Source organism: Gymnoscopelus microlampas, assembly GCF_963454915.1.
Source record: "Gymnoscopelus microlampas genome assembly, chromosome: 12".
NCBI classification, from domain to species: Eukaryota; Metazoa; Chordata; class Actinopteri; order Myctophiformes; family Myctophidae; genus Gymnoscopelus; species Gymnoscopelus microlampas.
In genome coordinates, this window is record NC_139949.1 from 45,337,751 (window position 1) to 45,360,735 (window position 22,985).

General features: G+C 39.4%; 1 long non-coding RNA gene across 1 annotated transcript; it reads right to left on the reverse strand.

Moving 5' to 3' along the window:
- Positions 1–9,549: 9,549 nt before the first annotated feature.
- LOC311056957 lies at positions 9,550–21,776 on the reverse strand. The gene is made up of 3 exons (XR_014601934.1): positions 21,641–21,776; positions 21,323–21,423; positions 9,550–10,022 (listed from the first exon to the last, which is right to left on the reverse strand). It is a non-coding gene; the product is annotated as an uncharacterized lncRNA (long non-coding RNA).
- Between the last annotated feature and the right edge of the window lie 1,209 nt (positions 21,777–22,985).

Sequence of the window (22,985 nt, forward strand, 5' to 3'; positions counted from 1 at the left end):
GTACAATGCAATTTAAATGTGAACTGTAATAAGTGGGATTCGAACCAGGGACCTTCGGCACATAAGACTCACACTCTACTGGTGGAGCTATCTAATACAGAGCCTTAGACAGTGAAAAGGGAGAATCCAACAAAACAAAACAAAAGCGCGAATGAAGTACGTCAAACATTGAAAATAACTACTTTCAAGTATGCATTTCTCGTCATCTTTAACAATTGCACATGTATTCATTGATATAGTCATGTTGTGTGCAATGCAATTATAATGAAATCTACCTGAGGTGGGATTCGAACCGGCTACCCTATGGTTTCAAGGCAGATGATTAAGCGATCAAGCTATTGAACCAACACACCTGAACCTGTGAAAAAGGGCCTCAAACATGTATTTGACACAGTTTCATGCAAATTGCTCAGAAATCCTGGATTTAAATATTTTTCAAACTGCTCAAAATTGCAGACAATCTAAGGGCAGAGCTTACTGGTCAAAGTGATACATGTGTTCCTCATGAGTCAAGGCACATGTGTAAGCAGGTTTAACGGCTGTCGGCCAAACGAGGCATGGCTTTTGCCTGTTTAAAGTTTGCATTTTCAAAAAATTGCTATAGCGCCCCCCTTTGACCAATTGGAGTAAGATTGGTTTCAGTGATACTTGGAAGGACCCTCTACAATATTGCAAAGTGTCAAACAAATGTGAGTCTGCATGTATGTGTTAGGGGCAGATGAATAATTTAAAAAAAGCTGCAATTTTCATTGGCTTATAAAAGCTTAACGTTTTCACTTATGGAAAATCCGCTTGGTTACGTCTGTCGGCATTGGTCCAAAGTTCATGTGTATACAGTTTCGTACAGATTGCTCATAAATCCCAGGAGGAGTAGGCTTTTTACTGCTTTTTACTGCTTTTCATAGAATTCGAAATGGTGGGAGATCTAAAGGTCAGAGGTCAAAAGTCAAACAGTGAAAGTTGTTAGGCATGAGGAGACGCATGTGTGTATCGAAGTTTCATGGCTGTAGGTCGAACAGGGCATGAGCTGTACCTGTTCAAAGTTGGCATGTTCAATTGAGTGCTACAGCGCCACCCTTTGGCCAATGGTTGTGAGTTTCGGGTTTTCGCCGTTTGGCATAGCCCTCTACCATATTGCCGAATTTCATAAGAAGTGACCAGGCGGTTAGGCCAGAACTGGCAAAACCGGCGGAAGAATAATAATAATAATGAAAGCCAAGGAATGTAATAGGGTTCGAAGCCTTACAGGCTCTCGAAACCTAATGAAAGTGTAGAGATGTAATAGGGTTCGAAGCCTTACAGGCTCTCGAAACCTAATGACAGAATTACACCTGGAAACACGCACGCACGCACGCTTGCGCGCGCTCTCTCTTGCACGCACGCACGCACGCACGCACGCACGCACGCACGCACGCACGCACGCACGCACACACACACACACACACACACACACACACACACACACACACACACACACACACACACACACACACACACACTAACCTTTTCTTCTTTACAGTTAATGACCACCAGATCTGCTCCCGTCTTCAGACATTCTGCTCTACTTTCCTCCTAAGTTTTCTTTTCAGTAGATCTGTAATAACAGCTGCATCCAAACGTCTTCCATCCACTGGAACACACCTTGACTAAACGTCAAACGTGATGTAATATTAGGACATTTCATGGATGTCTAGATTTTTATTTAAGAAAACGTCAAGGATAAGGACAATGATGAGGGTCTGCTCATTACCACTATGGCACTGACAATAATTAATATATATATATATATAGTAATCCACTTTTTTTTTTTTCATTCAAACGGTTAGTAACCTCTCACCCGCTTTCCCTCCCTTCATCTGGTTTACTTCATTTTGTAAGTTGTTTCTCTCCAGGATCAGGCTGTTATAGCTGGTCCGTAACTGCTTCAGATTGTTATTGGCTGAATTATCTGCAAAGGACCAATGTGATGATAAATACAGCTATTGTTGCTGTTCAAACATCTGTGTGGAAAATTTGCTTGGAATAAACTATATTTTTTTGTATGTGCATAACTTGATCACTTTATTTATTGTTTTCTTTGCAACACTAATACAAACCAAAGTCTCTACAGTAAAACAAATGAAAATCAAATGAGAAATCCCTGAGTGAGTGATGTGGTAGTTTTGTGACGTGGAATACTCACAGTGCACTGCCAGGCCTATGATGACAACCAGCAGCATAAGACACAGCATCCCCAGATACACAGCAACAACTATGAGAGGCCTTCTCACAGTTTTAGAGCTCTGTGCTGCAATGGAATGTACACCTACTGGCTCTGCTGTGACTGGGAAATAGAGAAAACAAGACTGAAGGCCCTTATCTTACACCAGGTGCAAAATGCCACACAGTGCAACTGTCATTGTTGGTTTACGATAAACACAGTTGTCATTTTCACGCCCAACGCCTGTGCACACATGGGCTGTATTGGTTCTTAAATTGAGGGGTGGTCAGGTGAATTGTTTCCACATTTTTATCTAGCTAGCAGAAAGCAATTGTGATTTAGGCCAACAAAACCTGGTCTAAATCATGTTCATTCATAATGCACATAATCTCTGCTTGCAATCAAAATCCATTCGAATATACAGGGCATCACGTTCAACATGATAGATGACATTGCTTAGAGACTCATTATTGAGTTTCAAACAAATTATGAATGAATTAGTGTGCATCTTTCAGGTGAGAGAGAGGGGTGGGTGGGTGGGGGGGCACGCTGTTTATTTCAGTACGTAGGCTACACTATGCTGTTAGAAATGTTTTTATCTATAGCTGATATCTCAAGATATCGCAGATGTGTCTTGGACATTAATGAGGAGGACTCATTTAGGAAGGCATGATTCTGAACTGCATGTGTCAAGTAGGTGGACCAGCTCTTGTGTCCACTTAATATTTTCTGTGAGTGGCGAGTGAGCCTTTGTTTTCCATGTCTCCTGACATAATTATACCGCTTTTGGCATTGTGTTGCCATTCTGGTGATGTGAGAAGATGTTGACACCTTGAGCAGAACTGTTTCCTCAGCAGAAAACCGCTTCTCCTGCAACTTGCAGAATCCATCATTTAAACATCGTAGCTCAATGTATGTCACACTCCTACTCTCTCTCACTCTCTCTCTCTGTGTTTCCTGTCTCTCTACACCACTGTTTCTCAAACAGTATAGGTCAGGACCCATATATAACTTTAACACAAACTAATTATTCTGTACAATAAACAGTTCATATCACATCTTAATAAACTCTGAATAATCTTTTCCTGAAGGAGAGTTTTTTTTCAATAATAAACTCCCTTCCCCCACATTGAAACAGAGAATTGACCTTTACAATGACTCATAAGTAACTTAGTCAAACTCACCCTGAGTCTGTCTTCCTGCTGTGTTCTCCATCATGAGGACCATCCAGGGACGACATCATGACTTCTGAAATCATCCACACTCTGATAGATGTCCACCACTCTCTCCTCCCTCTCTCCTCTCTCCTCCAAATGTCCACTGTCCTCAGTGTCCCCTCTCTGTCCTCTTTCTTCATTCCTGCGTCTCACCTTCTTTGTCATGTCTGGCATGGCATAAATATCTGTAGACATCTTACAAGGACGAGAGGCTTGAAAAGAAACTATAGGCTACAAATATAACTATGATATGTATTACTCTCCTGAATTGATTCAAATAAATTGATCAAAAAAATACTAGTTAACTATAAACACACTGGTTTAACTAAATCACAGAGAGAGAGAGAGAGAGAGAGAGAGAGAGAGAGAGAGAGAGAGAGAGAGAGAGAGGATATTCACAGGGTACAATAGCAGGGGAATGGTCAGAACAACTGTTGCTGTTCATACTGTATTAAATGTGTGATCACACAGTGAATGTATGTGGAAGTGTTATATGTAGGCTACAACATGTCACGCCGTGGACTCATTGCCCATATATGGTCGTGGACACTTTAGGCCTGTTGTTTAGGCCTGTCACAGTCCGCTCCTCGGGACGCGGACTCTGACTTTATTATTTAGACCTTCCTGCCCTTATAAGGTCTTGGACGTATTAGGCATTTGTTCTGTTCTGTATCTAGTCTTGTTTTCCTGTTACTCTGTTGTTGTTGCCCTGTTGTTGTTGAGTTCCTTTTATTTTGTAGTCTTGTTTCCTGTTGTGCTTAGTTACTGTTACCTGTCTTGTCTCACCTCCCTGTTGATTAGTCATGTTCTCCTCCTGTGTCCTCTTAGTCCCTCAGCCTATCCCAGTGTTGATTGTCTGTTGAGTTCACCTGTGTCTTATTATTTCCCTGTCTATTTAAACCCTGTGTTTGCACCCCTTGCTTGACCATTGTCTTATGCTGCGTGTTGTTACATCGAGTTCAGTCCCTTGCTTGTATTAATACCTTTTGAGTTAATAAACCCGTTAAACCCGACCAGTTCTGCCTCTGTCTCTCCTGCACTTGGGTCCTACAATCTGCCCTGACTCAAACCGTCTCCAGACCTTCCTTATCAGAATCTCTTAGGTCATTTTCATTTTGAGCAAATTTTAAGTTCACAGCACATACAGTATCTGACTGAAAATACTTGATTTTAGCACTTAGCATTTTTCTTTACTTTTATTTTTAGAGTTAAGGTGGGAATGCTCAATCTTACAAGAATCCTGATTAAAGGTCACATTTTCAGTAGGAGAAGACCAAACGAGGGCCCAACGCACTGAAAAAGAAAAAACTCCCGCACACTGTCTTCTAATGCAATTAAAAAGTTTTAATGGGAAACAACGTTTCGGTCTGTTAGACCTCCATCAGGTTATCTTTAAGAACCAAACAGAGAGAGAGACCATCTTTATAGGCAACCTACGGTGAACCAATCGGGTCGCACCAAAATGTGACATCACTTTTTTAAGGTGACAGATGCTCTCATATTGAATAGGAATAGAGAACAATCAATCATACATAGGTTATTTTATTAATAAAATGACACAGATGCTTTCCTGGTCTTAATGGGTTAAAGACAACCACTGTGACACAGCCTTTAAAAACGTACATACATAAAGGTGAGAAACGTGGAAAGACTCCACCAGCACAGATTTATTTATATGCAGAAACATTACAAATATTCACAAAATGCAGTGAAGCTCTTGAAGCTGAAGATTTGTTGTAGGTGTAAAATCCCTTCTATGTGCTGTATGGTGCAAGGCAAGATTATTTGTACACAACATTTCATACAAAAACCAATTCAAAGTGATTTACTTACATATGGTAAGGCATAACAAGGCAGCTACACATTACATTAACAGCATTTAAAAGCATAATAGAAGGAATAAAATAGAGAAATCAAAAATGTGGTTAAATCTGAAACTGACTGGCTGCATTCTACAAAATATCTTGTGACAAAGGATTTCTCATTATTTCTCTGATGTTCTATGATATATATAGAAAATATATATTTATAAATATATACCCTCCTCTCCTCTCTCCTCCCTGACTCCTCCACCATACCTTATCTTCTTTGATCAGACTGCCTTGCCAGAAATATCTGTTGACATCTTAATGAACAACACAAATAAGCAAGTCATTAATTACTACATGTAATAATACATAGGCCGTGTCGACCACATAATCCACATAAGGTAGACTGACACTGGTATAATCCGCAAGTAGGTCCATGAGGAAAAGCAAAGAAAGTCCAAGTCACTTGTATATATCCACAGGTCGAGCAAAAGTCTGACACCAGCCTGACGACAGGCGGTGCTGTCGTCAGGCTAACCCAAGCAAGTGATTTCCGACACTCTTGTGAACGTACGTGCATGCATGTGCACACAAAAAACACAGTGCAGAATAACTAATAGACTCTTTAGTCTTTACCACAGAATGTACGTGTTAACTTGAGGTGTTACATTCTAGGTGGGGAAATTGAATGGTTTCTTCTCAGGAAATGGTAAAAAAGAAAAAAGAAAAAAGCCCCAGCTAGCTGTGTTCTAGAGGATTAAAAAAGCTTACATGTTACAACTCATCATTTATACATCAACAGATTTATTATTATCTATTAACACATCTATTTTCACCAAATGTTTGCCTATTTTCACCAAATGTTTGCCTATTTTCACCAAATGTTCTATTTTTGACAAATGTTACCCTATTATGACATGAACCAGCAATTCTTGTATACTTGTGAACTACCTGTACATGCATTTTGTGCATGTTCACGAAAACTCAGTACAGACAGAATAACCAATAGACCAGGGGTCTTCAATGTTTTCAGGCCAAGGACCCCCTAGCTGAGAAAGCGATGAAGCAGGGACCCCCTCTATATTGTATAAAATTGTGTTCCAGATTACACTTTTTTTGTTTACTTGGTCTGCTCTGTTTTTCCCTCTACAACTATACCTCTTTGCCAAAAATATCTGCTATTTTTGGCTAAAGTTCTCCTCAGAAAAGGGATGTTAGGGTTCAAGTGGTTAATGTAAAAAAAATCATATCACACAAAGATTTGGCGGACCCCCTGTAGTAACTGTGAGGACCCCCTAGGGGTCCCGGACCCCCTGTTGAAGACCCCTGCAATAGACCAGGGGTCTTCCAAAGTTTTTCAGGCCAAGGACCCCTTAGCTGAAAGAGAGATGAAGCAGGGACCCCCACTACACCAAACCTCTTTGCCGAAAATAGCCGATCTACAAGCTCTACAATAGTCGAACTTGTAGATCGGCTATTTTTGGCTAATGTTCCTCTGAATAGGGATAATAGGGTTCAAGTGGTTAATGTAAAAAAAAAAGTTCCTATCACACAAAGATTTGGCGGCCCCACTCTAGTAACTCTGAGGACCCCCTAGGGGTCACAGACCCCCTGTTGAAGACCCCTGCAAGACTCTTGTATGCGTAAACTTACTAACCATTCTGGGCGGGCAAAGTGACTGAAAAGTTCTCTCCACCTCCCTCAACTGCTGTACATGTACCCTCCAGGTAGCAATTGGCTAATAAAGTGATTACACTTTTTAAACAGATTGTGAATATAAAAAAGAGTTACATTTTGTTGCGTTAATAATAATGGTAATACTGTGATATTGAAGATAATAATAATAGCTAGCACTGTATGATGTTGAGTTTATCGCAAATAAATGACTGAGAACATCAGTTTGTGGTCAGTAACACCTCCTTTAGGCTTTGTCTCAACACAGGATGTAGGTAAAAACACAGCTCCCCTCTTCCTGTTTGCTATTATACTTCATGTCTTCACTGAATTTTGCAGCAAAGACAGCAGTGCTTTTGCACAGGGAAGGGAATGGATCTTAAAAGAGTGTTGATCGAATAAAGTTTTCATAAATCATTTCAATGCAGGTCACTTGGAGTTAGAACCATAGGTTCTTAAGGAATGACCAACTGACTCCAGTAAAAAATATGTAAAAAAGACAAAACAAAAAAACCCTAAAATAACTCATGTATAAAGCACTATCCAATAAGCACTGTCATTATCTTTCATTTCTCCTATTACCAAAATACAAATCATAACACCATATAATAATAAAGGCTGCAAGAATCCCACACACACTTTTTTTTACGTGCATTTTAATCACTGCACATTATATACAAATATACAAGAAATAATACACAAAAAGACTCAAAAGGACTAAACTAATATGAGAAACAGCATCCACACACAGAGTAACAACTCTCAGAGGCCTCTATGTTTTAGTTCTGTCCTGTAATGGAAAGTATGTGCAGTGACTGAAAGAGAGAAAAATAAGACTGTAATGTTGACTTTTACACATACTGTAAAAGGAATGATACTGAACTGGTGAGGATATTATTCTTGGTATATTTTATACAGCAAGGAATGCTGAATTAAATACTATTTTTGAAGCATTTTGAAGCATTTTCCTTGTTTTCTTTAGTCTTATAGCAAGGGATAAAAAGCTATGCTGATGCTTTGCTTCATTTTGGACACTCCTGTATAATATAACAGGTGAGAATGATCAATCTTTCTTAAATATTTTTTATATGCACCTTATGTTTATCTGTTACTCTATAATTATACTGCTATTTTAACTGTGTCGTCCCCTTGCGATGTTGTTTTTAATCATACAGCTTAAGTATATACTTTTGTTTACTCTGTGCATATACTGTATTTGACATGGCTAACCTGTTTTCATTGTTTCTTTATTCTTATATTCTATTCCCCTTTCTTAAAAACTGCAAATGGTGGGAGCTTGTACGACTAACAATTTCACCCACTTTCTTTTTTCTTTGTTTTACACCTGTAAACGTGTGATGTGACAATAAAGTTGAAACTGATTAAAGGTCATATGATTATCAATACAACTGAATAGAATACAATATGGGGTGATTTGAGATTTGATGATTTGAATCAAATGTGACACACTTTTTGTTTTTACACAGTACATCCATGGGTGGCAACATTGTAGGCAGTGAAATGATTGTACGTAAAGAGCCATGAAACCATAGGCAGATTTTTTTTGTAGTCTGTTTTATTTCTGAAGACTAAATTCTACAGCAATGTAAATGGCAAACTAGTAAGCAATGCAGCTGCAATTAATCAAATTAATAATGTGTGTGTTAGATTTAGAGCCATGGATGTGCAATTGTGCAAATATATTGTCCATGCTTGTTTTTACCCTACTGCAGTTTTTAACCGGAACTGTAAAACAAACTTCAAGATCAGCGTAGGGCTTCATCCTTAAAACAGGGGTCTTCAACGTTTTCAGGCCAAGGACCCCCTAGCTGAGAGAGAGATGAAGCAGGGACCCCCTATATATTGTATAAAATTGTGTTTCAGATTTAACTTTTTTTGTTTACTTGGTCTGCTCTTTTTTTCCCTCTACACCAAACACCTCTTTGCCAAAAAATAGCAGATCTACAAGCTCACAACGTCTCGCAACGCGAGACATTGTGGAGCTTGTAGATCTGCTATTTTTTGGTAAAGTTCTCCTTAGATAAGGGATGCTAGGGTTCAAGTGGTTAAGGTAAAAAAAAATCATATCACATAAAGATTTGGCGGACCCCCTGTAGTAACTCTGAGGACCCCCTGGGGGTCCCGGACCCCCTGTTGAAGACCCCTGCTTTAAAAGCATTATAAAAACAAACAAACAAACAAAAAACTCTACAAATAGCATGTTATGAAATAGAATAAAAGAAAGGATAATTCAATTAAAATGCATCTACCCAGCTGTAGATTGTGACCTGTCCAGTAAAAGGCCAGGTTCAGTTACACAGGGCGATGCTGAATCCTTGAGCTTGAGGACACAATGGTATTGAAGCCTGAAATGTTGTTAATGAACAACATTCTCACAAACGTACAGTGGTGGACAGAAAATAACTTGCGTACTGTACTTAAGTATATTTTTTGAGTATCTGTACTTTACTTGAGCATTTGTCATTTCATGGAAAGGTACATTATAAATTAACACTTAAGCCGTATTCTAAATATAGTGATATTAGCCGATCTACAAGCTTACAACACATCGCATTTCACTTATATTCATTAATTGATAGTAGAAAGAAAATGTACTTTCACATTTGTAATTTGCAATACTTAATAGTATTTAAAAAAAAAGCATCTACGGCATTACTTTTGAATATAAGTATTTTTAAAAGCGGTTCTCCAGAGTATCTATACCTGGACTCAAGTAGCCTACTTGGGTTGAGTTCTCTGTTCCTCCATTCCAAATTGATAGTTTAAACATTAACGGTGTCCTTAAAGAAAAATGTATCGCCACACTAAACCACAATGGTTGGTGGTTTGTATTAATGTGATTATGGTTGCAATAGTTTGTACTTATGTACAATAAAATACTTAAGATTTTCTAATTGTAACTAATAAATATTACTATTTAACTTCACAAAGCAGAACACTAAGCTGCTGTTTCATCAATGATGTTAAGAGAAACATCACTTCTCACAGATCCAGGCTCTTAGATTTGAACAATCTGCATTAGTACTCCCTTGTCCTGTCCCGTGCCAGAATGCTGCACACTTCCCTTTCCAGATGTCTTTAGGATATCCACTGGCCCAGTCCCTGCAGAATAAACAACATATTTCAACCACATCCACTCAGTCACTCATATACAGTGACTTTGACATCATTAAAATTATAAAATGTCTCACCGTGTTGTCAATGTCAGTTGTACTCCATTCACCCATATCCACTTTCTCTGAGTCAATATCAGACCAATCCATGATGGTCCAGACACGCTCAAACTTCTGATGAATTCCTATTGATTTGTTCATGATTTAATTGAATAATTAATGCTCTAATACATTCCGGTTTTCTTTATAATAACACAATTACATCACATGCATCTGTGTGGATGATGGACACCTGGGCACGCACGCACACACGCACGCACGCACGCACGCACGCACGCACGCACGTGCACACCACACACACACACACACACACACACACACACACACACACACACACACACACACACACACACACAAATACACTAACCTGTTCTTCTTTACTGTTAATGACCACCAGATCTGCTGCTGATGACAGACATTCTACTCTACTTTCCTCCCAGGTTTTCTCTTCAGTAGATCTGTAATAACAGCTGCATCCAAACTTCTGCCATCCAGTGGGACACACCTTGACTAAACATTAAACAGGAGTTTTACTGATGGATTTCCAATGTTATTCTATAAAAATAAAAACTCTATAATAATGATAGTAGTCAAATACAATCTGCTAATATTAGCGGAATGTGTGGTTTAGGTCTACTGCCCAAAATATTTGACTGTGAGGCAAGATCTTTGAATAAAGTGTAGATTAATGGCTCTTTCTTTATAACATTTGAATGAATGAATGAATGAATACATGAATACATGACGTTTTTACACATTAGTAGTGAGTGATGTAATAGTGGGACATTTAATGTACTATAGTCTACATTATTTAAGAAAACTGCAATTTTATGATGAGGGTAATGATGAGGGTTTACTAAAAATAATAATAACTAGAAAAAGTGCTCCTCGGAGCACAACTCTCCGCCAGAAGACTTGTGTTGGTTCGAAGGTCGCGAAGGTCGCTATCCCTCTTGTATATGTAAGTGTCCTATCCATCCTGTCTGGGTAAGTGTCCTCTTCCGTCCTGTCTGTGTAAGTGTCCTATCCCTCCTGTCCTATCCGTCCTGTCTATGTAAGTGTCATATCCCTCCTGTCTATATAAGTGTCCTATCTGTCCTATCTGTCCAATAAGACAGATAGGAACAATTGGACCGCGACTACTTGACTACTTCCGGTTCGAAGTGGCCGGTTCGAAGTGGCCGGATTGCAGCCATTTCATCAGCCATGCAGCCATTTCATGGTTCCCGTCTTACCTCACTCTGACAGTGGCGGAGACACTGTCAGAGTGATGCCATGTATATATAGGCCCGGTGGCGTCACTAGCCAATCAGATCACAGTATTTCACGTGTCACGTGAGGCTTGACCAATCGGTGTGTCATGTTTAGAAAGTGAAAACGCAGTGATAACAATACTCTCCTGGCGGAGAGTAATAATAATAATAATTATTATACACTAATTAAATTCCATCATAACGTTTTGTAACCTCTCACCAGCTAATTCACGTTCTAATTTTCTTTTCGCCAACGCCAGGTTTGTGAAGTCATACTGTAAGTTGGTGTAGTTTGTCTGTCCCTCTGCAATGGATCAAAAGGTGATGATAAACACAGTTGTTGCTACTGTACTTGAAAAGTTCAATCTGTGTGTAAAAGGAGCTTTGATAATGCACTAATACACATTATCAACAGTGAAGCAAGCTAGGGTTCATGTGTGAGACACAAGTCTCATTTTATTGTTTCAAGTGCATGAATTTTTTCATGAAAGTTTGTAATTTCTCACCTGCTTTCTCTATCTTCAGATTGTTTACTTTTCTTTCTGATTGGCTTCTAAGGCTGCTAAAGTTGTTCTGTAATTGGTTGTAGTTCATCTCTAATTGCTGATTTTTCAGGGTCAGGTTATCGTACTTGGTCTGTAAGTTGTTGTAGTTGTTCTGTAACTTGCCTGAATGTGCGAACACACATACACACACGCACACGCACGCACACGCACACACACACACACACACACACACACACACACACACACACACACACACGTTATTATTCTTTTTCACATTTGCAGATCCAAGCAATAATATTGTACACAAAAAAAATTCAGAAACAGTATAAACAATGAGAACGTATATTTTAAAAAAAATGTCACATTAAGCTTTAGGTTAGCACTGTGGTGTCCCTTAAAGCTGCAGTAGAGCTAAGAAATATCAGACAACAAAATCCCTGAGTGAGTGATGTGGCAGTCTTTCCTTGTGACATGGAATACTCACAGTGCACTGCCTGGCCTATGATGACACCCAGCAGCATAAGACACAGCATCCCCAGACACACAGCAACAACTTTGAAAGGCTTTCTCACAGTTTTAAAGCGTTGTCCTGCAATGTAAAGTATAGGTATAGGTGTGCAACAACTGAGAGAGAAAAACAAGACTTGTCTACAAGCCCCACTAGCTACACCCAACCGGACCAGCATGCTTTAAACTGACGAACATTCTCTCTAAAATCATATTGTTACACACCAAAAGAATGTTGTGCCACACTGTTAGTCCTGCAGCCCATTGTTCCGAAATACCATTGGTCCAACGGCCTGCATTATATCTAAGCCTAAGCCAAACCCTTACCTCACACTAACCAAACATTTTTAGGACCATTGGGCCGTCAGAATATTGGCAGCCCCCACAGAGGATATACAGTTTTGTCCTAAAAGAACATCTGAATGAATCTAAAAATATGTTTTTGTATAATATATATAACTATTTTTCCACTTTGAAATAAAGAAATTACCTACAATAATTAACAACTTAGTCAAACTCACCCTGACTCTGTCTTCCTGCTGTGTTCTCCATCATGACATCCTGTGGTCCAGGGACGGCATCATGACTTCTGAAATCATCCACGCTCTCAAATATGTCCACCACTCTCTCCTCCCTCTCTCCTCTCTCCTCCAATTGTCCACTGTCCTCAGTGTCCCCTCTCTGTCCCCTTTCTCCATCCCTGTGCCTCACCGTCTTTGTCCAGTCTTCGTCTTTGTCCAGGCTTCTGAAATCATCCACACTCTCATAGATGTCCACCACTCTCTCCTCCCTCTCTCCTCTCTCCTCCAAATGTCCACTGTCCTCAGTGTCCCCTCTCTGTCCTCTTTCTCCATCCCTGTGCCTCACCTTCTTTGTCCAGTCTTCGTCTTCGTCCAGGCTCCTGAAATCATCCACATTCTGGTAGATGTCCACCACTCTCTCCTCCCTCTCTCCTCTCTCCTCCAAAAGTCCACTGTCCTCAGTGTCCCCTCTCTGTCCCCTTTCTTCATTCCTGCGTCTCACCTTCTTTGTCAAGTCTGGCATAGCATAAATATCTGTCGACATCTTACAAGGATGTGAGGCTTGAAAAGTAACTATTGACTACGAATAGTAACTATGATATACAGTTTATGAATCAACGGTCTGAGTTATATCAAAATATATTTCAAGATTACCAGATAACTATAAATGTACTGGTTTAGCTAAATGTGGCCGTGTATGTCTGGGGCTGGTTTGCCCACAATAAAGTGATAAGGAAGTATACAAGACGGAAAACCAACACTGCTAAACAGAATATTCACACGGTTGTAGCAGCAAGGGGATGGTTCAGAACAATTTGCTGTTCAGAGGAAATCACACATTGACCACGCAGTGCAGAGGAACTTTCAACAGTGACTGCAGAATACAAAAAGATAAGTTTATCTGTTAGAGCATCCGTCTAATGTTCTGCAAATGACATACAATGTATGACACAGCATCTTCAGACCTTCCTCATCTTGAATCATTTTCATTTTGAGCTAATTCAAGTCCACAGCACAAAGTATCTGACAGGAAAAATATGATGCGCAGCTTGCAGAGCTAGTTCAGGCAGGCAACTCAAGGCAGAGCACCAACCTGATCAGGTGACTAGTCACATGCACTCTTCTCCTGATCTGGGCGGTTATTTAAACTTCTCTGCCTACCTGTTAATTCTGGCTTCTCTCTCTGGCTGTGCTGTTGTGCTGCTTGATGTTGCTCCTCTGGTGTCATCGCTGTCTCCTGCTGTATCATCTGCTGTCTGTCGCTTACCTCCTGAGTGCAAAGCTCAGCTGCTAGACTTTTAACCAACACCAAGAAACGTGACCGTATCCCCCCCCCCCCCCCACATTTTAGCTGCTCTTCACTTGTTACCCGTTAATTTTAGAATTGATTTAAGATTTTACTTATGACCTTCAAAGCTGTGAATGGACGGGGCCCCTTTATATTTCTGACACCTTATAGGCCTGTACGCAGCCTCAGATCCTCGGATAAGGCCCTCCTGGAGACCCCCACACCCCAGCTCATAACAAAAGGTGGAAGAACTTTTGCAGTCCGGGCCCCTAAGCTTTGGAACGCCCTACCCGTCGACCTAAGACGTGCACAATCGGTATCATCTTTTAAAACTCTTCTGAAAACCTATCTCTATGCTAAGGCCTTTTCCTAAATTTTACTGCCACTTTTGTTTTATTTGAGTATATCTGTATGGGTTTAATGTACATTTTGTGCCACTTGTTTTATCATCTGATCGTCTGTAGTAGTTTTCATCCAAAGTTTTATCATGTTGTTCTTTTTATCCTGCTCTGTAAAGCACTTTGTGACTTTGTCTGGAAATGTGCTATATAAATAAATTCATTATCATTATCATTACCTCGCTGTCTGCTGCTGCCCATGAAGATTCTCAATCCCATCGCCTCCCCGGCATCCACCTGTAGGCTCTGTTTCTAGATTCACATTGGGGGTCTTAATTCATTCCCTGGAAATTCTATTTGGCATGTAACATGTATGTTCATACTTACAGGGAATGAATAGATACAGAGCCCTGACTTCAAACTATGCTTCATACTGTATATCTACTGTATGCTCAATTATGCTCAATGAAAATATATTCTAAATTTAATCCAAGAGATGTCTGACTAAACTTAATTTCATATTTTGCATTTTATTTTATTTTATAGCAGGGGATGCTTTGCTTAATTTTGGACACTCCTATTAGTATCATTCTCACAGTTGAGAGAATCCGCTGCTACATTAACTGCCTTTGCAATGAATTAAAAAAAAAAGTTCAAGTTGATTATAGGACACTCTCCTTCAAGAAACACCTGGAGAACACCAAAGCCAAGGTCAACACCCGCAACAACATTCTGCGCAAAATAGTGAACTCCAAGTGGGGTGCAGATCCACCAACAATCCGTGCAACTGCCATGGCCCTGTGTTTCTCCACAGCAGAGTATGCCTGCTCAAGCGTGAGCCGATCACGCCATGCCAAACTGGTCGACACAGCCTTGAGCGACACCTGCCGCATCATCACGGGATGCGTCAAGACAACGCCTATCCCGTGCCTTTATGTGCTAGCCGGCATCTCTCCCCCGCACATCAGACGACTAGGTATCGCTCAAGATGAACGGAGAACACAGGAGACAGACATCAGACACCCCTTGCATGGCCACGTAGCACCCCCGCGCAGGCTCCGATCCAGAGCCAGTTTTGTGCAGACAGTCGTGCCCCTCCAGACAACCAAACAAGCAGCAAGGATCAACATCTGGGAAGATGAATGGCAAAGAAACAACATACGAGCTCTTGAATGGCTGGACAGAGGGATCATACCAACAGAAAGCCTCGCTAGTGGCCACAACCTTGGCTGGACAACCTGGAAGTCACTTAATAGACTGCGTGTGGAACAGGGGAGGTGCAAAGCACTAATGAAAGCCTGGAATTACACAGCAGAATACACATGCAGCTGTGAATCAGAGCAGACAATGTCCCACCTGCTGGAATGTGCCGACGCCCCCCAGTGCAGCCCAGACCTGGCAGAACCTATATACTCCATCAGCTGTGGCCTGTGCCCGATACTGGCAGAACGACATCTAAGATTGCTACGGACTCGAAGAAGAAGACTTTAACATATAAAAAAAGGAATGATACTGAACCGGCGAGGATACTTGTTGAGTTTTATACAGCGAGGAATTCTGAATGAAATAATCTTTTGCTGCTGCAAGAAAGATAATGCTTTTGTACGATAAATGAGCAGGAGCTAAAACAATTATTTGTTTAAGGTCCAGCTCATTTGATTTAGCTATTTTGTCTCATCTGTTTAAGGAAATAGGTAGCTGATATATTGCACTTTTACCTTAGCAATAGGTATACTCTTGGTTGCTTGTTTTTGCAGAAAATGCACTTAATACTTCAGGTGATTAGTAGTTTCGTTCCCTACCTATGTTGAATGCACTTATTGTAAGTCGCTTTGGATAAAAGCGTCTGCTAAATGACTGTAATGACTGTAATAAAGCATGTTTCAACTTTGAAACTGAGAAATCACATTGACAACGATTCACAAGAAGGAAATCCACAAACACCTACTCTCTCTCTCTCTCTCTCTCTCTCTCACACACACACACACACACACACACACACACACACACACACACACACACACACACACACACACACACACACACACACACACACACAGGATGTTCAGGGTTTTGGCAGCTGGGGGAAGGTTCAGAACATAGCAGATCTACAAGCTTACAAGTTACAACTCTAAATGTTTACATCAATAGATTTATTATCTATTAACACATCTATTTTCACCAAATGTTCGCCTATTTCCAACAAATGTACTCCTATTTTTGCCAAATGTTACCCTATTATGACATGCACCAGCAAGTCTTGTATGCTTGTGAACTTACCTGTACATATATGTTTGTACAGAATAACCAATAGACCAGGGGTCCTCAACATTTTTCAGGGCCAAGGACCCCTGAGCTGAGAGAGAGATGAAGCAGGGACCCCCCACTACATACAATACTACATAATAAAATTGTGTTGCAGATTAAACCTTTTCGTAGATTTCATAGATAGCTTCATTGACTATCATCAGTGTTGTGTAAATGTATGTTTTTTGTTTATTTCAGACATCCACTTAAACCCTAAATACACAGTAAACTTGACCTTTGGCTCTGTACTTGGTTTGCGTCTTTTTCCCTCTAGTCTACACCAAACCTCTTTTCTGAAAATAGCAGATCTACAAGCTCTGCACTAGCCAAGCTTGTAGATCGGCTATTTTTGGCTAATGTTCCTCAGAATAGCGATAATATAGTTCAAGTGGTTAATGTAAAGGAAAAGTTCTTACCACGCAAACATTTGGCGGCCCCCCTCTGGTAACTCTGAGGACCCCCTAGGGGTCACGGACCCCCTGTTGAAGACCCCTGCAATAGACTCTGATATGTGTAAACTTGAGGTGTTACATTCTGGGCGGGCAAAGTGACTGAAATGTTCTCTCCACCTCCCTCAACAACTGCTGTAGATGTACCCTCTAACTAATAAAGTGATTATAATTTTGAAACAGATTGTGAATATAAAAGTTCATAATAATGGTAATAATGTGATATTGAAGATAATAATGATAGCTAGCACTGTATGATGTTGAGTGACATCACAAATAAATGACTGAGAACACCAGTTTGTGGTCAGTAACACCTCCTTTAGGCTTTGTCTCAACACAGGATGTAGGTAAAAACACAGCTCCCCTCTTCCTGTTTGCTATTATACTTCATGTCTTCACTGAATGTTGCAGCAAAGACAGCAGTGCTTTTGCACAGGGAAGGGAATGGATCTTAAAAGAGTGTTGATCGAATAAAGCTTTCATAAATAATTTCAATGCAGTTCACTTGGAGTTAGAACCATATGTTCTTAAGGAATGACCAAAAATGTGTAAAAAAAGACAAAACAAAGAAAAACTAAAATAACTAATTTATAAAGCACTATCCAATAAGCACTGTCATTATCTTTCATTTCTCCTATTACCAAAATACAAATTATAACACCATAATAATAAAGGCTGCAAGAATCCCACACACACTTTTTTTACGTGCATTTTAATCAATGCACATTGCAGACACAAAGTAATAATACACAAAAAGACTCAAATGGACTAAACTAATATGAGAAACAGCATCCACAGACAGAGTAACAACTGAGAGGCCTCTATGTTTTAGTTCTGTCCTGTAATGGAAAGTATGTGCAGTGACTGAAAGAGAGAGAAACTAGAAAAAGTGCTCCTCGGAGCACAGGTCGCCGCCAGGTCATGTAGGCTATTGTGGCCTCCTGGTGGCGCTATAATAGGCCAACGTGAAAAGGGTGCCATTTCTTCTTAGGCCTTGCACAACAATCGGACACTGACTGTTCATGATTTGAGGCATTTTGTTAAAAACGTGTGTTTCGCTAAATTAGACCTGATGGTGGCGCATTAACAGGCCAATGTTAAAAGGGTGGCATTTGTTCCTCAACATAGTGTGAATGTGCGTGCAAAGTTTGAGCGCAATTGGACGGTGCGTTCATGATTTGCGGAATTTTGTTCAAAACAGGCCAATAATGCAAACTTTAGATGTCAATCTTAGCCAATCAGTTTGGAATATGAAAATTGAAATTTGGATAAAATTGGAAGGAGTAGTATAAAATAATGTGTTTTAAGTCGGCTTCCTGGTGGCGCTATAAAAGGCAGATGTGAAAAATGCAGGGCAAAGGTTTTTCCTTGACCTCTAGGGAGTGTGCATACAAAGTTTTACACAGATCGGTGCAATTATAGGTAAAAACACTAATCGGCCTGTTATAGCGCCACCATGAGGCTGATTTGAAAAAAATCAAATGGTAGTTCTTCCTCGGCCTAATGAAAATGCGCGTGCAAAATTTCACGGAAATTGCATGCTGTGTTCATGATTTGAGGCATTTTGTTCAAAACGGAGCACTCCTGCAAACTTTGGAAGACATTTTTAGCCAATCAGGATGAAATATGAGAAATCTGAAAGACCCATTTCGTTTAATGACTATAGAGATACTGTGTACCGATTTGCTTGATTTTTGGACAAAATCTGTAGGAGTACTGTCAAAATATATGTTTTGCACAAATCGGCCTCCTGGTAGCGCTATAAAAGGCCCATGAGAAAAAAATGGGGCAAAGGTTCTGAATTGGCATCCAGGGAGTGTGTGTGCACAGTGGCGCTGCGATCAAGCCAACGGTGGCAGAGATTAGCTGGTCACAGACGGACGGACGGACACACGGACACAAGGACACACGGACGGACGGGGTGGAAAACATACTCTCTCGCCATGCCTTTTGGCCTGGCGGAGACAATAAGACTGTAATGTTGACTTTTACACATACTGTAAAAGGAATGATACTGAACTGGTGAGGATATTATTCTTGGTACTGTATCTTTTATACAGCAAGGAATTCTGAATTAAATAATATTTTCAAGCATTTTGAAGCATTTTATTTGTTTTCTTTAGTCTTATAGTAAGGGATAAAAAGCTATGCTGATGCTTTGCTTCATTTTGGACACTCCTGTATAATATAACAGGTGAGAATGAACAATCTTTCTTAAATATTTGTTATATGCACCTTATGTTTATCTGTTACTCTATTATGCTGCCATTTTAACTGTCTCATCCCCTTGCGATCTTGTTTTAAATCATACAGCTTAAGCATATTTTTGTTTACTCTGTGCATATACTGTATTTGACATGGCTAACCTGTTTTCATTGTTTCTTTGTTTTTATATTCTATTCCCCTTTCTTAAAAACTGCAAATGATGGGAGCTTGTACAACTAACAATTTCAATCACTTTCTCTTTTCTTTTCTGTAAACGTGTGATGTGACAATAAAGTTGAAACTGATTAAAGGTCACCTGTTCACATCTATCAATACAATAACAATAGAATACAATATGGGGTGATTTGAGTTTTTACACACATAAAGCACAAAATTACAGTGAATCATATGATAAATCACCATCTACATTCTAACTGATACACACTGTGAAATGATTGTACGTAAAGAGCCATGGGACCGGCTGATTTTTTTCAAGACTAAATTCTACAGCAGTGTAAATGGCAGGCTAGTAAGCAATGCAGCTGCAATTAATTAAATTAATGTTTGTTAGATTTAGAGCCATGGATGTGCAATTGTGCAAGCATATTGTCCATGTTTTTACCCTGCTGTAGTTTTTAACCGGAAATGTAAAACAAACGTCAAAATCAGCGTAGGGTTTCATCATTGAAAAGCATTATAAAAACAAACAAACAAGCAAAAAAACTGTACAAATAGCATGTTATGAAATAGATTAAAATAAAGTATAATTAAATTAAAATGCATCTACCCAGCCGTAGATTGTGACCTGTCCAGTAAAAGGCCAGGCTTCAGTTACACAGGGCCATGTTGAATCCTCTGAGCTTTGGTGATGAGGATGACACAATGGTATTGAAGCCTGAAATATTGTTAATGAACATCATTCTCACAAACGTATGTGCAGTGGTGGACAGAAAATAAATACATTTACTTGAGTACTGTACTTAAGTATATTTTTTGTATATCTGTACTTTACTTGAGTATTTGTAATTTCAGATACTCATGACTTTCACTCCACTACATTTCAAAGACCAATATTGTACTTTTGATTCCAGTACATTTCTAGGAAAGGAAAAGTACATTATGAATTAACACTTAAGCCGTATTCTAATTATAGTGAAAATAGCCGATCTACAAGCTTACAACACGTCGCATCGCAACGCAGTGTGAGCTTGTAGATCTATTTTCACTATTATTTATATTCATTGATTGATAGTAGAAAGAAAATGTACTTTCACATTTGTAATTTGCAATACTTAAGTATCTTTAAAAGCATCTACTTTTGAATTTAAGTATTTTTAAAAGCAGTTCTCAGAGTGTATACGTATGGACTCAAGTACTGGGGTTGAGTTCTTCTCCACCACATCATTAGGTGTTCCTCCATTCCAAATTGGAATGGAGGAACACCTAATGATATAAATAACAATGTATAACCATGCTAAACCACAATAGTTGGTGTTTTTTATTAATGTGATTATGGTTGCAATAGTTTGTTCTTCTCTGCAATAAAATGCTTAAGATTTTCTAATTGTAACTAATTATTACTATTTATCTTCACAAAGCAGAACACTAAGCTGCTGTTTCATCAATGATGTTAAGAGAAACATCACTTCTCACAGATCCAGGCTTTTAGATGTGAACAATCTGCATTATTAGCACTCCCTTGTACTGTCCCACGCCAGAATTCTGCACAGTTCTTGTTCCTGTTGTCAGAAGGAGATCCACTGAACCTGCAGAGTAAACATAATTTTTCAATCACATCCACTCAGTCACTCACATACAGTGACTTTGACATAATTAAAATTATGAAATGTCTCACCATGCTGTAAGTGGTACCCCATCCACCCACATCCAGTTTCCCTGAGTCCGGTTCAGACCAATCCATGATGATCCAGAGCTGCTCAAACTTCTGATGAATTCCTGTTGATTTGTTCATGATTTAATTGAATAATGAATGCTCTAATACGTTCAGGTTTTCTTTATAATAACTCTATAACTCTATTATCACATGCGTCTGTGTGGGTGATGGACACACACACACACACACACACACACACACACACACACACACACACACACACACACACACACACACACACACACACACACACACACACATGCACCCAGATACACTAACCTTTTCTTGGTTACTGTTAATGACCACCAGTTCTGCTCCTGTCTTCAGACATTCTGCTCTACTTTCCTCCCAGTTTTTACGTTCAGTAGATCTGTAATAACAGCTGCATCCAAACTTCTTCCATCCACTGGGACACGAAATGACTAAACATCAAACAGGACTTTTACTATAATAAAATCATAGTAATCATAGTAGTCAATTACATAACATGTGTGGTTTAGGTCTACTGCCCAAAATACATTTGACTGTGAGGCAAGATCCTTGAATAAAGTGTAGATTATTCGCTCCTTATTTATAACATTTGACTTCATGAATGAATACATGAATATAAATAAATAAATACATACATACATAAATAATTCTGTTACCTTGTTCTCAGAGACATTTTTACACATTTGTAGTGAGTGATGTAATGGTGGGACATTTCATGTACGTCTACATTATTTAAGAAAACCGCAATTTTATGACGAGGGTATGACGGTTTACTCAAAAAAAGTATAATAATACACTAATTAAAATTCCATAACATAGTTTTGTAACCTCTCTCTTTCTTCAGCTGGATTACTTCATCTTCTATGGTTTTTTTCCTCCCCATCAGGTTTTGGAAGGCATTTTGTAAGTTTCTGTAGTTTGTCTGTCCGTCTGCAAAGGACCAAAAGGTGATGATAAACACAGTTGTTGCTACTGTACATGAAAAGTTCAATCTGTGTGGAAAAGGAGCTTTGATAATGCACTAATACACATTATCAAAAGTGAAGCAAGGTAGGGTTCATGTGTGAGACACAAGTCTCATTTTATCGTTTCAAGTGCATGAATGTTTCATAAAAGTTTGTAATTTCTCACCAGCTTTCTCTCTCTTCAGATCTTTTACTTCTCTTTCTGATTGGTTTTTAAGGCTGCTGAAGTTGCTCTGTAATTGTTTGTAGTTGGTTTCTAATTGCTGATTCCCCACGGTCAGCTTTTTGTACTTGGTCTGTATGTTTTTGTAGTTGTTCTGTAACTTGCCTGAATTACCTGTTTAAAAGAAAAGGTGGCGATAAACAAACACACACACACACACACACACGCACACGCACACGCACACGCACACGCACACACACACACACACACACACACACACACACACACACACACACACACACACACACACTATCAATAGTGAAGTATGGTAGGGTTGCTACTGTTCATATTGACGCAGTATCAAACATCTGTGTATCTTTGAGAAGTGTTATTATTCTTTTTCACATGCATACATTTGCAGATAAGCAATAATATTGTATATTGTTGTGGTAGTCTTGCCTCAACTTGTGACATGGAATACTCACAGTGCACTGCCTGGCCTATG